Source organism: Acartia tonsa, chromosome 3 (genome assembly GCF_053477335.1).
Source record: "Acartia tonsa isolate MP-2025a chromosome 3, ASM5347733v1, whole genome shotgun sequence".
NCBI lineage: Eukaryota > Metazoa > Arthropoda > Copepoda > Calanoida > Acartiidae > Acartia > Acartia tonsa.
Window position 1 is genome coordinate 1,264,329 of NC_137262.1, and position 15,410 is coordinate 1,279,738.

The window sequence follows — 15,410 nt, forward strand, 5'->3', positions numbered from 1 at the left end:
TTTTTTCAAACCTTTTAGTACCTTAAAACCAACTTAATTTTTTAAAAATAACTTCAATTACTTCGAAAATAAGAGATCTACAAAGAACCGATTGCATATCTAAATTCTATGGATCTTTTTTAACATCAACTACTTACTAAAATCACCGACTAGCTATTTTTAAAAAAAATTAGGACACCGTCTTTGGTAGGTTAGGTTACATTGATTACTTGTTAGGGTTCTCCGCCAGGTTAAATCTAAAGAAAAATTCAACGGGGGGAGTGGGGGCGGCACAGTGCTCAATATGCATCTATGAGGGAAAGAACCCAGAATTAATATTTGGCATTTTGATATTGAAATTAAATTAAATTTTGACCATGTTTCAAATAGAATTAAAATTAAAATTTTGCATTAGATAAATTAGAATAGAATTACAGAATTTTATGAAATATCGAAATGGATCAGTTTTTCTGTCCCGAAATTTTAAGTATGCGAGGATATTATGACAGGGGAAAAATTGTCGTGAATTTAGGTTGCTAACATGGGACTCACTTTTATTGGTCAGTCAGTTCCTAGGAGGATGGATGGGGGGGGGGGGGGTCGTTATTTTAGCCAGCTACAAGTTTCACTTTGTCAAAGTACATCATAATCTGGTGTAAGATCCAAGTAATGACAAACCCATTATTAGAGATAAATATAAATATGCACTTTTATAGACAATTAAACAGATCTGATAAATCTAAGCTTTCAAATCTGGACATTAGTGGTATATTTTGTGATAAAAAAATACTTTATTTAACGAGGATGATAACATCCATATTAGCGAAGCTCTGAAACGGAAGACAAAATAACATAAACACTTGTAGAGTATCAGAACTGAAAAATCAGAATAGAAATAAACACAAGTAAAAACAAAATTGTAAGAAAATTTGTTGAAAAACTACATAAATACAGGATACTGGATGTACTTACATTTTGAGTACTTGATTATAGAGATGCTTCGCTTATAAAATTGTACTTTATTGTCCTAGGAATCAGTATTCCAAAAATCAGATCAATCGGATGATTATAACACATAAAAAACTGTTGTTAAATACCTAAGTTAAAAAGCAACTTGTTTAAAATGGACGAACGGACATTCTGGTAACGATTATAGAGTTGCTACGCTTTCTAAATCGTACCTAACTTTTACAAGAATCATCATGCAAAGTTTGAAATCGATGGGACAATTCTAACATGCCTAAATTAACGAAAAGAGCTACCCGTTACGTACGGACGTACGGACGTTCGGACCGACCCTTTTTATAGAAACTTGCAATGAAATAGAAAGACATATAATTCCATGTAGAACTGGGAAAATGGATAGAAATGCTAATAAATAAACAAACATGCAATTAGTATGTATGTAGATAAGGACAGATAAAGCATCCAAGAGAAGACTATTTTGTCTCCAACTTATAATAAGCTGAATTTCCTTATTACACCAGTCCTAAAAGTTTTATTATAACGAATTTCTGATTCGTCTGCTTAACAACTTTTGGTAATTTTATTGATTTTTGATTGGTTGGTGTCAAAAAGGTTTTATCATTAAGTGGTAATTTTGTGTTGCATTATTGGGGATGTACATCAATTTATCCCCTCTAATATCTATAATACAAAGTAGAATGATGTCTGTCCGTCTGTCTGTCTGTCTGTCTGTCTGTCTGTCTGTCTGTCTGTCTGTCTGTCCGCCTGTCTGTCTGTCTGTCTGTCTGTCCGCCTGTCTGTCTGTCTGTCTGTCCGTCTGTCTGTCCGTCTGTCTGTCTGTCCGTCTGTCCGTCCCTTAAGATTTCGGTAACCACTGAACCGATTGGATTCTACTCTTCAGGGAATATACCTACTGGTCCTGTGGTAGTTTTAGGCTATTTTCTTGGGGGGTGGGACACCCCCAACCCCCCCAAAAACAAAAAATCCACCCCCCCCCAGTTTTTTTTTGCAGAAGATTTCCTTTGTCCTTTTACGAATTTTGCCAAAAAATTTTTTTGATCATCTCTTGGGTCAAAGCCCCTAGAGGCTAGGGGCGAAGCCGCTAGTTGAATTATAGAGTAGCTAGGATACTGAAAAGAAATGCTTTGATTTTAACTGAGTTTTTATCGGAATTTTCTGTATTATTCAAATTACACAGGGATCTAAAGGCATAAGACAATGGCCGATAAATTGATGTACAATATATCCCGAATGATGTTACATAAAATTACAATTTCTGTAGATGTTTGGACGTTTGGACTTTCAAATAATTGAAGCAACCAATTAAAATTCAATAAAAGTCCTCAAAGTTGTTATTCAACAAATAAGAAAACGATATTAAAAACTTTGTTGAATAGTGTCATTTAGAGAACAATGTCCCCTCCCTCCATTGAAAGTATACCTGGAGAGATATTAATCCAAGAGACATTTTCCTCTCCCACCCTCGTTTTTTTCTTTGATAAAATAACCCCGTTCATTGTGCATGTATAAATTGCATGTAATAGCATGCACATGAATCTGCAAACATATATGCATGTCAATTTTTTTTCTCAAATATCCTGACATTTAAGTTTGGGTTATACTCGAAGCCCCCCCTTTTGATTTTTTTTGATTGAAAGGATTTTTAAGTCTTGTTTATCTTTCTATATCGTCAAATAAATAGCTGAAAACCTGCTTACCACAACTAAAAATCTTTAGTTCTACCTCTTGAAGATCCAACTGGACACAATTATAAGCATTTAAATACATAAGTATTAGATCATTGATGTTAATTTGAATGAGATATAAGGGGGCTTGTCTTAGGTCCATTACAAAAAATAGAAAATGTAAATTTTTTACAATATGTGACACTAGTAGAACTAACATCGAGATCAGAGGTGGATTCTTAAAAAAAATTTGCCCACTAAGCGATTAGTGGGGCAAAATTGTTTTCGTGAAAAATCACATAAAAAATCTACAAAAATTAAATAAAATCTTATTTTAATAACCCTTCTATGATTTTTATTATTTGTGTAGATTTTTGATGTAATTTTGGAGGATTTTTCACGATTAGTGGGGCAATTTTTTTTAAGAATCCATCTCAGGGTTCTATAATTCTACAGGGATACATGGATTAGACCATATTTTTACATATACAACTTGCTTTAAAGGGTGTGACTTTTTATAAGCTAAGAAAGCGTATCAACTCTATAATCATTAGTCATTACCAGAATGTCCGTACGTCCATTTTAAACATGTAATTTTTTTTACTTTTTTAACAACAAAGGGGGGGGGGGGGGCGAAAGTGACACTTTTTAAAACCAAAACTAAAATTCAACAAAGGAACTCAACTAAAAAAAAGAGTTACAGGTCTGAGATTTTACATGGCAGTTGCTTTATAGAGGTACAATATGGAACTGTCAAGAAACGGCGGCGCAACCGCCAAAAACCGCCGTTTCCCGCCGAATTTTTTTTTGCCTTTTCTCGGCGATTTTCGGCGGTTGCGCCGCCGTTTCTTCACAGTTCCATATTGTACCCCTTTAAAACAACTGCCATGCAAAATGTCAGACCTGTAACTCTTTTTTTTAGTTGAGTTCCTTTGACTTTTAGTTTTGGTTTCAAAAAGTGTCACTTTCGCCCCCCCCCCCCTTTTCATGTGATCTACTCATCCGATTGATCTGATTTTGGTAGGTATATTAATTCCTGGGATAACAAAGTATAATGGTATAAGCGAAGCAACTCTATAATCAAGTCCTAAAATGTAAGTATGTCCATAAACATTATCCTGTATCAGGCAGTTTTTCAACAAATTTACTTACAATTTTTTTCCGACTCTTATACATTTATATTCTGATTATTCAGTTCTGACACTATACAAATGTTAATGTCCGCTTGTCCTACCGTTTCAGTGCTTCGCTTTTATGGATGTTGTCATCCTTGTTTACTTGACATCATCCTTGGCTGCATTTGGGGGCTGTCGATTTCTGTATTAAGAGATATAAGTTTTCTGGAATTTTAATGTAGGGAGTAGATTTGAAATCTGCATCAAATTTTAAGGATTTTTTATAAAATTCGTTTTTTGTAAAATTCTTTATCTAAAAGCGAAAATACATTTTAAGTTAATTAATTTTGACCAATAGGATAGGTGGATTTTAAACTACCTGCGCTCTAATTGGTTGAATGATGTACGACATCCAATCAGAGCGCAGATTTTTTAAATCCACCAATCACAGATGCCAAAATTAATTAACTTAATTTGTATTTCCGCTTTTAGATAAAGAATTATAGAAAAAACGAATTTTATAAAAAATCCTTAAAATTTGATGCAGATTTCAAATCTACTCCCTACATTACAATTCCGGAAAACTTATATCTCTTATTCTGTATCCACATTACTTAATGTTGACAAAAAGTTTTTTTTCTATTTTATTTTTCTTATTTCAAGCTACAAAAAGCAAAAATTCGTTCATGCTATTCGAAAAGATAGTTTTTCTATGGATATTAAGAAGGTAATATGTGTTTATGCTTATAGATATTTTAAGCAAAATGTATAATATTAGTCCCCGCCTCCTAGGCCTAAATATTCACGTTTTACCTCCTTTATATGATATCCTTGATTTTCTTTCCTAATTTCATAAAGGAGCAAAACAAGGATTTTAAAAGGACACTCTGTAACTATAATTTGGTTTTACAGCTTTTTTTTTACTTTAAAAATAGTCTTTACTCGTGCTATGTTATTAGATGTAGAACATTCAGTAAGGGAGGGAATAGTATACTAGTCCCCAAAGTTAAATAATAACGTTTCCTTATTCATTGGCTTAAGAACTTTGGGACTTTTATTAAATTTTAAAATATTGGTTCATTAAGTTGAGTGTCCAAACGTTTTAACCACTAAATTTTATCTACAGAAAGGGATATTTTTGTGTATAATCATTGGGATGTACACCAATTTATCGGCCATTGTCTTATTCCTTTAGATCCCTAATAAATTATACTAGTCCCAAATGTATTATTCATTTGTTGGTTTAAAAACTTTGGGGACTTTTATTAAATCTTGATTATGGTTAGTACAAAGTAGTAAAATAACTTATTCTCCTTGACTTTTCCCCCGTATTTCAATTCACAGTTTGCTTGAAAAGTAAGTTGGACCCATGGAATGTCCCTTTTATAGGGAGACTATCCATGTAGAGTGGATGATTTGATTTCCTTACTCTCCTTCCGACCTAGAGCAGTCCTTCCTTCCTATTAAAATGACAGATAAATTTTGCAATCCTTATTTGTCTCCCTTTTTGATTCTTACAACCCCCATGTTTTTCTCCAAACCCTTTTTCTCAATGGGGACCGTCCACCTAAAAGCCCTTTTGCTATGTTTTGTGAATAAATACGCTGCGCTGTTAGTTCCAATTATCTTGCTTGCGTGGTCTATAGCCGCGCGACCCTTGACTGTAGTAGGAGAAACAACCCAATAGATAGATAGATATCACCTGGAGACATCAAGCACAGCTGCGCACCACAACAGCTTGTTTTTGCTATTTAATACCCTTTTTCGCGGATTTTATGGTTGCCCCATTGATGTCCCGTCCCCCTATAGATTCCGCCGGTATGAGCAAGCTGCTGGACACGACAGCTAACCGGTGTGTGTGTGTGGTGTTAGCTGCCCCATTGTACCATTATCAAGGGGACACTGACTTCTGCTGAGGGGAGGAAGAGGGCCGCTCTGTCACGGGAGTGGGGTAGAAATCAGGGAAACTACAATGGGGTGGATTTAATAGGGGCGGGGGTTTATTAGGCCGTTTGAGGGCAAAGCAAAGAGAAGGAACGGAAGAGAAATTAAAGAAAAGGGAAGTGGACCTTCATTTTGAAAGGGGAAGGAGGGGGAGATACACACTAGTATACTATTGACGTTGGCCAAAAGAGGCTCTTACGTTCTATCCACATTTGAGAAATTATCATTTTTTGCAGTGATAAGCTTGTATTTATCTCTATAATCCTATAATAAATAACAAGTGAGATTAATCCAAGTGAAAACATCGAAAAATCCGCTAAAAAAGCATGTGATTGTATAGAAAATGTTCTAAAATATATATATTTTGAGTGATAAAAAAATATATAAGTGAGATTTTCAGTCCCCTATGAGATATAATATGTGAATACAGAAGGCGGGGGGGAAGTAGTGAAAATATATCATATAATACACACACACAGCCTAAAAAGGGGGGGAACTTTGGAAGACACCCCTCACTCCTGTTTGGTTCGACTAGATTTTGAAAACAGGTTGGTTTTTATTCTAAACTCACTATAACACACGCACGCTAGAAACACATTTTACCTTCCCGTAAAACATATATACACAATTATAGCTAAAAAGTCCCGCCACCATTTTTGTTTGGACAAAGTTTTTTCGACCCTTTTTTTCTCAATAGCTTTTCAAAACACAAACATTAAAATTGGTGGCTGGGTCCCTAGAATTTAGGGGCTCTATTTTCGAAAGCTTTAAACTATGCCAAGACACCAATTTAAAGAGAAAATAGCTTAAAACTTTCTTAGGGGTTATTAAAAGTTTCCTTAAAATGGACAATTTAATCGGTTCAGTAGTTATTGAGATCTTAAGCTTCAGACAAAAAAAACGTTACTACTTTAAAGACATAATAGGATAATATAAACATAGGTTACGTTTTCATTGTTTACAGGTAAAGATTTATTGTTTTTTATTCATGAAAAAAATAAAACTTGGTCAAATTATTCTTTGAGTAGATTTATTCAGAGGGAGACTTTTCTTGGGACAATTTCTCTTGGTAGGGTGGTGGTACCCTTTCCAGGACCTATGCGAAGGTACTCTATTAAGGAGAACCTGATCGGTTCAGTGGTTAGCGAGATCCCTCGGTACAGATAAACAGACATCCTGTTTATTCATTATAAGGATTAATATAATTACAAAAAAATATTTCTCAACTACAGATCATATTAAGAAAAATATCAAAATTTTAATGTAAGGAATAATAATATTTTTTTACTGAAAGTAAAAAAAAGTTATTCAATCTTTTTTCCATAATTAAATTCATCATAAATATTGATTAAGAATTTTATTATTTTTGAGAATTGAACTACTCATTTTTGTTGTCATATTTTCTTCATTTGAATTTTGAAATTGCAATTATATTCTGTGGAATTTGTGAAACAAATTAAAATAGGATGGTTTATGTTAACGGTCAAAAATGTTTATTATAGAAATTCTAATATAAAAGTAATTTATGTATGTCTGTCTCGAAGGATCTCGCTTAACGCTGAACCGGTATGGTTCTCCCCTATTTAAAGTAGCTTCATTTTGACCAAGGGAATGTTTAGAACTTATGTGGGGAGGGTACCTCAACCTCTCTAGGAAAAAATTACCATAATTACTTTATTTTCTCTAAAACTTAAAGTTAAAAATAGACAATGATCGGAGAACACCCCCCTCCCCCCATCTACACACTTCAAGTTCCCCTAGAGGCCCTTTTGGGCTTAGCCAGTGATATAATATATTTTGCTATCTCATGGAACTTGTCATCCTTGTTTTTTTGCCAAATTAGAAAAGGCATTAAAAAGTATGAAAGTATCTTTAATTGCGAACTTTTTGACACTTAATTTTTATTACAGCTAATCTTACCTTGTTATAAAGCGTTTAAAGAAATTAAAACATGGATTTTCTCTTGATAAGACAGGCTGGGGCATTTTACTGTAAATTATTCCAGTCCCCAAATTTTTAACACTCATTCGTTGGCTTAAATAATTTGAGGTGTAAGTTGATTCATCGTCCATTGTCTTATCTATCTCTTATAATCACGAGTAGGTGGGGGTTATAAAATTTGACTAATGCCAACCACCATTTGACTTGCTGAAAAGTTGTAGGCAAAATGGTCTTACAAGGCTAGTTATATCTCTTGACCTTAAAATATAAATTCATTTTCTTATTTTTGCAATAGCTCAATCAAGTTAAAACCAGAGACTTAGCAGGAGTTAGCGGCAAAATATTTTTTTTTATGGCAATTTTTCCTCAGCTTATGATATCCTATCCCTTTAACCCTGTTGTAAAGGTATGTTAATGAAGGATTGCACATAAAGTTATCTTTGCATTAAAGATAGAGATGTAGAAAATATTTCACAGGGATTTAAAATTGTTAAATAATCTCATAAACGATAGTAGGATGATATAAACAAAAGCTTGTGGTATACTATATAATATGATGTCAGACACTGAAAAGCCTGGTGGGTGAGAGGTTCGATTTCCTACCTTAAATTTTGTGAAAAAAAACTAGTAATAACTAAATAATTTTTTTAAGGGGTGGGAGTTTGGAGATTTTGATGATACGATTTTTTTTGGAGGGCCAAGATATCTTCCCTCTAAATAGATTAAAACCCTTACTGAGAAAGATAAAAAGCTGCACTGTAAATGAATTTCAGATAGGTCCATTGGTTAGCGAGATCCCAACTCACAGACAGGAAAAAAACTTTTTTACCCCTTATTATATTCTTAACATATTCTTATTAGAAAGAGATAAAAAAGGATAGGTACTTATAAGTAATATTCTAAAGGGATGAAATTGAAAAATAATCATCCTATACATATTAGATATTAAACAAAAAGGTAGAATAAAAAAGAAAAGATAAATAATTAAGAAGACTACAAGCTTAGGATAGAAAAAGAAAGATAGATGGACATATAGAGAAAAACTTAAAAAAAGGTTGAAAATATTGAATATGATTTAAAGAATCAAAGAAAAGATAGAAATAAAGAGAAAGAAATAAAGAGGCTTCAAGCTTGAGATAGAAAAAGAAAAATTTATAGACAGAAAGAGAAAAACAAAGATAAATGAAAAGAAAAGAAATAAAGAGCCTGAGATAGAAAAAGAAAGATATACAGACAGAAAGAGCAGAAGGAAAGCTAAAAAAAAGTAGGTAAAGAAAAGAAGACACTGAGATTGTGAATATTACATTGTGAAGATTTATAACAAACATCCATAAATCTTAATAGTGTGCCATCAACTCCGTATAAAGATCAAAATAAGTGAGGGGAATTTAATGCAAACTTCTCGTAATCAATGCCCAAATGGCACTTAGAATCCTTATTGCATTTTAAAACTTGGCATGAGTAATTCTTTGGCAAGTCTAGTTTCCGACTTAAAACCTCCTCAAATATTATTTTATTTCGGTATTGGTTTTAAATTCGCAGATAAATTAGATTTTTAAAACTTATCAGATCAATTACCTACAACAGAAAAAATTGTCCACCTATTTGATTCTGTCATTAAACACAATCCTTGCTACCTAATCTTTTGTGACACTTCGCTAATTGTATTAACTTTATTTTTTCGCGGAAATGATTACTCACCAGTCTTATGGCAGTGATATCATATGCCTCATATGTTTCAGGGATAAGACAATGGTTGATAAAATAAATCTTGTCTAAAAATTGGTAACAATAGAATTGTGGCCAATAGGTATATTTGATGAAATATTAATTTATCTGCCTATGTCCTGTCACTTCCTGGATATGATAAGCCTTTGTCTCACTGGTTATTCTATGACAGAGACAAACATTCGGACATTTGTCAATAGGACAGACTTTGAAATATAAAATAAAGAAAGGCTAAAAAAGGGGTGGAGATTTTTAAAGGAAACCCTAAAATATTTCACAAGTTATACCTTTTTATACCTTTTTCTATCTCAAAAAAATTCGGTACACCGACAAACGTCTTAATACGACAAAAGTCCTAATGCGACAAACCTCCTAAACGACAAACATCCTAAACGACAAATGTCCTAATGCGACATCTCTTAAGTAAAACGTCCTATTTTTTTTTCAAAAATTAAATCTTCCAAATTTAATTTAAAAAGGTTCTAAAATAAAAGGAAATAGATATATATTTTTTTTATTTAGAAAATTAAAGGTTTATTTTTGTAATGCACGGTTGTATTGGGTTCGAAACCATTCCGTTTGTGATAGCCAACACAGATTTTGGGAAAACTGTCGGACAGATTTGTAAAATTTAGCCTATGGTTAAAGTTATTCGATTTAAAAAGTATTTTTTCCTGTGTTTTGTCGCCATTTTGAATTTGATATTGTTAAATATTTTTATAATTAGAGGATTTTGTCCTTAAATTTGGAAGATTTTTTTTATTTCATAATTTTTGAAAAAATTTCGGACGTTTGACTAAAGAGATGTCCCTTTAGGACGTTTGTCGTTTAGGAGGTTTGTCGCATTAGGACGTTTGTCGCGGTAGGACGTTTGTCGGTGTACCAAAAATTCTTTATGATTGTTTGTAAATTTTTTTTATGAATTATTCCTTTACTTTAAAATGCAATTTAATGATTTAATAAACAAGGATTAAACCATACCATAGTATCTTATCATATTAATGTAAGCTAAAATAATATCCTGAAAAACTTATTTTTTACCTAAATGAACCATTTGAGCCAGATTTTTCGCTGGCAAAATTGTATAAACAGAATTACCACCTATTACAAATGATTGCATTTGAATAGGTTAGGTGAGGTTGGGGTTTTGTCAGATGTAGTTAGGATACAATTAGGGGCAGGCTTTCAGACTTCAGTAGGAGTTGTGTGAGCAAGTTGATATTTGGTAGATTTTTAAAATATATTTTCCAGAACATTTGCCACTACTAGTTTATTATACCTAATATTTACTTACACATAACATATTACCCATTCACACACACATACACACACGTACACACACACACACACATAAATATTGTATGCTCAGACTTCGGTTAAATATTTTCTAAAGCATGTTGGATAGTATATATATATGGTACACAGATCTACTTTAAATGGCACTTAACATTTTGTACTTTTTTGCCAAAGATTTTCAGAAAGAACACAACTTACTTGGTCCATAATTTTGTTTGTGTATTGAGTTTTCTTTTATGAAATATACCATTAATGAAAAGCAATTGCACGGGAGAATGTGTTGGAAGAATGATGTCTTGCGAAGGAGGAAGGGGACATTGGGCTGTTTATTACAGTGTTCTATAATAAACTTTTCTTATTCGATGACTTAACAACTTTTGGTGACTTTGATTGAATTTGATTGGTCGGTTCATTGAGTTGAGTGTTGAAAATTTTTAACCTCTTAATTTTAATCTAAAGAAGGGTTTATTTAGTTTAAATTGTAAATTGTGAAAAATGTACATAGAATTAATGACTAATGTTAACCCTGTCAATATGCGAGCACTTTTCCAATAAGGAGATAAGAATGGATACACAACTATCCATCTATCTATTATTCAACATGGACATGTATGTACAAAAATAGCAAAAAGGTTAAAATATACACTCTTCAATCACAATTAGCAAATATGAAACTTAAAATATCAAGATCTTTTTTGTGAAAAATGGCTTATACTACTACAATTTCATATATAAGACGGCCCTAAACAGTCCAGCAACTCATTGCCAGGCACAGTTAGGACTTTCAGATAAAAGCCGTGCAATCAAAGGGTTGGTTGTCCGTACTTTTGAGCAAGAATCGGTTTATAGATATATTATGATAAGTTCTAGTGGTATTTCCAATCCTCTAGAAGCTATCCATGTTAAAAGTCAGACTGATTAATAGCGAACATATCCGAGTTATAGAGCAGCTGCGTACTTAGGAAAAAACAGATACTTTCCTTGAAAAATATACACAGCACTACATATTATTGTATATAAGAACCTGAAATGAATATTTCACCAGATAAAAAACTATTTTGCCTTTAACTTTTTCTTTAAACCAGTGTTTCGGAGTTAGGAGCAGCAACATTTTTGGTGGAGCCGGAGCCATATTTTTCGTTAAAAACAGCTCCGGCTCCAGATTAGCTAAAAATGATTTTTTAAAGTAATATTATAATTTGGCAACGGTCTATTTCCATATAATAAACTGAAAAACTATTGTTACTTAACAAATAGACACACATCCTTCTACTTTTATATAGCTTTAATCAAATAAAAGCAAAATATTTTATATTATTTATTTTATTTTATCAAATTCAATAATGAACAAAAATTGATATATTAATTTTAAGGTAGGAGCCGGAGCTAGAGCCGGAGCCGCATCAAAATTATACGGCTCCGACACCCTGCTTTAAACAATAATGTAAACTTTCTTGTTGATCTTTTTGACCAATTACAAATAGAAATAATCATATTTATTTAGTAATATATAAAGACAAAAACTGTATGTATATATCTTTATTGCTGCGCTATTATCTATAATACAAAGTAGAATGATGTCTGTCCGTCCGTCCGTCCGTCTGTCTGTCCCTTAAGATCTCGGTAACCACTGAACCAATCGGATTCTACTCTTTAGGGAATATACCTACTGGTCCTGTGGTGGTTTTAGGCTATTTTCGTGGAACATGGGACACCTTCCCGCCAATTTTTGTATTAGGCAGTTAATTTAAAATCAGTGGTTGCAGTAACAGAGGTACCTAAATTTTTTTTAAAAATTACCTCTTGGGGCATAGCCCCTAGAGGCTAGGGGCAAAGCTGCTAGTTGTAAATATGTTTCTGGTAAGTGAAGCCTGCACCTATTCCTATAGATCATTAATATTTATTTTCTCAAGGGATCAACAATTTATTTGTATTAACATACTTTGCTCTAAGGGATAGGACAATATAATATAAATTAATCTTCAACTTAATTCTATTGTATCTGTATGTATGTATAGGTGGATAGGAACCGGTTCTCATCCATACGAAAAAACTATGTCTAGCATCGAATTATATCCAGCTTTCTACGAATATAAAAATGTACAATCATAAGATTAAAACCAGTTTTTTATAGCTGGTGCCTTCGGCACTTCGGGGCTAAAAAAACTAGTTTTAATCTTATAATTGTACATTCTATATCCGCGGAAAGCCGTTTATAATACGATACGAGAAATAACTATTCTGACATTTTCCTCTCCCTTTTATTTATTAAAGGGATTATACAATGAAGGTGAATTAATATCTACAATAAATATGCGCAAAACTCTGCCTTTGGTACTCTGTTAATTTTCAGAAGAAAGATTGGGGTTTAGATTATAGTCAAAGGGTACCTACTGAATTTTGACATTGGTGACTTAGTAAAAATTTGTTTTGGAACTTGTATTTTTTTTGTAAAAATATCCTATTTAACCATTTTATATTTTTTTTCAGGTAAGACCTTATGGAGCTACAAAATCGATTGTGGCCACAGGATCTTTGTGTGTTTTTTCAAAGTACTTACAGAGATATTTTGCTTGTGAAAGGCATACATCAATCTAATTTCACCCAACGTAGTATCTATCAATGGAATTGGGATGTGAACCCCACCCTTATAAACACACTTATACCGATATGCATATTTTGAATTATGCTTCCCCTTAATGGAGGGAAGTTACATTAGGATGTAAATTACACTGGTACCCAAAGTTTTACGACAACACTATATTTATTTGTTGGCTCAGAATCTTTGTATACTTTTACTGAAGTAAAACTAGTATCTATTGTCCAAATGTTTTATTATTTAAGGGTTAATCTAGTTTATTATCATTGGGAATTAATATAAATTTAGCTTCCATTGTTTTATCCCTACTATCACTAATTTATTTTATCAAGTAGCACCCCACCCCCCCATTGCCTTTCCATCCAACCATCGTTGATAACTTCAGATAAGATAAAACTCCCCTTTCCCCCCATATGTTTTTGTAGGTTTAAATCCCCTTCTATTAACATTTATTTAAAACATCCAAAAAAAACTCTGCTCCCAATGCTTTTATTTAGAATAGTTGTAAGAGTATATGTATAATCTTGTGTTCAGTAAAATTTCTAAAATGGCTGAACTACAATTTATATTGATATTTTGTATTAACTTGGTCTTGTTTTATGCTATTTTCCGTTTGTTATTCAAACAAAACATTTTTCTACCAAAACATAACTTATTAATCTAGTGAGGATTATTCACAAAGAAGTTGGCTACTGAATTATCTTATGCTGAAATGTAATAACTCTTTTTTTTCTTGGTTTGCTCCCCTTGATTTTCATTGAATGTAGCATGCATGGGCACACACCAATATTTATGACTTGGACGGATTATAAAGTCCAATTTACAGGGTGTCACACAAAGAACAAAACACAAATATTACGGATATAATATTTATCTCAATTTATAGAGTGGCCCTACTAAAGTATCCTTAAATGTAGAAAAGCTTTGCTAATTTATTTTACCCTTTTTTTGCAAAATTCATTCGTAATAGTAATTCAAAGGTTGCATTCTGGCTCAATTTTTAACTTTTTTTTGTACATCCTGTATTTACATTATATATGTGTCAGAATGGTATTGCTATCTTATATTTTTGTTTTGGTTATTCAAATTATAATTTCATATATACGCCTTGTTAGATGTAGGGAGTTAGTAGAATAAGACAACAATGGTTTTAAATTCATTTAAAAGTAAATCTTATAAACAGAATACTTTGTCTAGTATGGCTTCGAAACAGTTAATATCCGCTCGATAAGAAACGGTTCTCAGCCATACTAAAAATCATCTATAGCATCGTAATAGACAATTTTCCTTGAATAATAAAAAAATCCTAAGATTAATACCAGTTTTTTCATTTTAATATTCGCGGAAAACTGTCTATAATTCCAAATAAGTAACTCTTAAAATAATTTTCAGCGCCTCTAAATAATTCTATAAAAATGGGAAAAGTTTATTTTATTAATTTATATCTTATTGACCAACACTTGTATCTCTGAAAAGCATAAAGAAATACATAAAGTAGAAAAGTTTGAATTTTTAGAATTTAGATCAAAAGCATAATTTCTTGCTTTGCATTTCTTTATTTATTATATGTATGTAATGGTACAGGGATATCTTTTCTGAAAATTAAATTATCTGATAAATACTAGTTGCTTGGCCCCTAGCCTCTAAGGGAGAGCGAAAGTGGTCAGAAAATATCCTAAAACCATCTAAAGACATTTTTAAAGCTACCCCGAGAAGTACAATCAATTCGGACGAGCATTTTCCGAGATCTTTAGCTTTAGACAGAAAAACTTACTACATCAAATAATATGATATCTCTATTTTTAAAGAAAAATACATCCCGTTGTTAGTTAAGATATTTGATTAGCTACAAAGCTTCTTTTTAAAGAGAGTTGAGAAGATCAAGAAAACTGAAAAATGTAGGAATCGATCTAGCACCCCAATTAATTAACGAATTATAATGAAACTTGGTGAAAATATGAGGAATATTAACATATTTAATCCTTGAAAATATTAGCCTTCTGCACATTTAAGGAGCCGAAAAAATCACGTTTCCCCCACTTCATGACTGACGGACGGACGGACATTTCGAATTATAGAGTAGCTTCGCTACTAAAAAGGAGGGTGTGTTGTTATTGAGGGTCATTTAGACTTAATTTTGGCATATATTAAATGCCT

At 32.4% G+C, this 15,410-nt stretch overlaps 1 protein-coding gene across 10 annotated transcripts in view; it reads left to right on the plus strand.

The window, feature by feature from the left end:
* Positions 1-15,410, plus strand: part of p120ctn (adherens junction protein p120) — a 258,351-nt gene that overhangs the window by 3,717 nt on the left and 239,224 nt on the right. For 7 of the 10 annotated variants that reach the window (XM_080152243.1, XM_080152235.1, XM_080152236.1 and 4 more), the window contains exon 1: positions 5,865-6,237. The exons of 1 other annotated variant lie outside the window; for it this stretch is intronic. The gene's annotated coding sequence lies outside the window, so the exon portion shown is untranslated. Of the gene's footprint in view, positions 1-5,824; positions 6,238-15,410 lie in introns of those variants that run through there. 2 more of the 10 variants (XM_080152241.1, XM_080152247.1) reach the window with 2 other exon arrangements.